Source organism: Limulus polyphemus, unplaced genomic scaffold, assembly GCF_000517525.1.
Source record: "Limulus polyphemus unplaced genomic scaffold, Limulus_polyphemus-2.1.2 Scaffold51, whole genome shotgun sequence".
NCBI classification, from domain to species: domain Eukaryota; kingdom Metazoa; phylum Arthropoda; class Merostomata; order Xiphosura; family Limulidae; genus Limulus; species Limulus polyphemus.
In genome coordinates, this window is record NW_013665661.1 from 39,607 (window position 1) to 41,366 (window position 1,760).

At 28.6% G+C, this 1,760-nt stretch overlaps 1 protein-coding gene across 1 annotated transcript in view; it reads left to right on the top strand.

Moving 5' to 3' along the window:
- The window catches only part of LOC106463155 (unconventional myosin-X-like), a gene marked incomplete at its 5' end in the record, with an annotated part of 93,088 nt that overhangs the window by 12,208 nt on the left and 79,120 nt on the right, over nt 1–1,760 (top strand). The gene's annotated exons all lie outside the window — the stretch shown is intronic.

Genomic DNA, 1,760 nt, shown 5'->3' on the forward strand with positions numbered 1-1,760 from the left:
CATAGATACTTCTCTTAATAAAGTACATTTTAACCTTCCCACATTGTAGTTTAGACTTTTTTTTTATTGTCTGACACATGTATGATGTGTTTTGTTTTTGGCCTTGTTATCTGAAAAGTTCCTTTAGATATATGTATATATATATATATTCTTATTGTTTTTTGATATGTTTATAGTATAGGCAAAAAAGATTGTGTTCTCTCAGATGTTTTTGCAGAAAGTGAGTTTTAAACCATTTTTAGTTATGATAGTTATGGAACTATAGCTTTGAAACTGTAGATTATCATCAAGGCCTGCCCCAGTGGTTCAGCAGTAAGCTTCATGGCTTTATACAACACTAAAAGTCAATGGTTTCATTACCTGTGTTGGGCACAGAATAGATAGCTCACAATGTAGATTTGAGCATAAAAAACAACATGATGTAAAATTTGATTATTATTTTTATTTAGAAGAATTAGACTATAAGTTTGTTCTTAGATGCAACTGAGTCACAAATTTTAAACTTCATATTTTTTTGGAATAGTTTATTTAGTCAAACATAAATCTTCTTTGTTGGTAACAAGGAGTCTTTTAAAGTTTTGATAATGATAATTTGATTAATTAAGTTTTGTTTTTTTGACTACCAGGAAGTTGTCATGATGAGGTAGAAGTAGTTATTAAGAAGAATTATTTGCTTTCTATCTGTATATATGCACATCAACTGCTTAAAACTTTTGAGATGAAGGTGGTCCTGTTGAAAAATAAACTATTTTAAACACATTAGTACTTAGTAAGTATATATATTTTTAAATGATACAAATTTATTAATCAGAAAATTATGTGTTTCATAAAGTGCTATTCAAGAGACATTAATTAATTTACTCGTGCATACATAAATTTAAAGACTTTAGTGGAGATAAGATTAACCCTATTGTCCCGGGTATCCTTTACTGAGCATGACAAAAGATTTTACTGTCTTACATTCAAAATTTTATTACACATCATTTTGTTAAAGTTATACCAATTAGAATAGCATAAAATCTTAGTTAATAATCCATATTTTAATAGTATACAAGTTTTAAGTTTTTAATTCTACAAGGGAATATAAAAAAAATCCTGAATTTCCATTAGTGTGACATGCAAGACACATTTTGTGTTAGTATGTCATCATCTCTATTTTATCCATCACCCCTCGAAAATGTATGAAATTAAACGTAATTACTCTCTATAACATCGTCATTGCTCAGACAAACCAGAATTTTTATAGTGTTCAATTTTGTTTGGTTACAGAGCTATCAATTAGAAAATCAGACACCTCTTGCCACACCCACCTGTCACGTCCTGTTTTTCAGAATTTATTGATAGTACTCTCTTGTGTTTCATTATATATTACCTATAACCAATAGAAAGTCAAGGTTTTCATCTGTCAAGTGATGTATTGTATAATGTTATGTTCTGAACAGTTAGAAGTCAGTTTCACTCAGAGTAGCAACATCGTTCCCATAGAAAAGTTAACGACTAGCTTGGATGAACTTGTAACAGCTCTTGTCGCATAGTTAGAAAGCCAGAACAATTTTGAGAGGTAAGTGAATTTGTCTACTTTTTGCATATTATTAGTCTATATTCTTTGATGCATTATTTAATTAAATAAAAATTATTAAGTGCATTACTCTTAGTACTATTAAAAATTAGTTTCAACTGTCATCAACAATTGAGAGCAACAAAAACGAAGATTGGGTAAGTACTTTATTTCTTATTTTTCATACTTATTCTTTATTTAT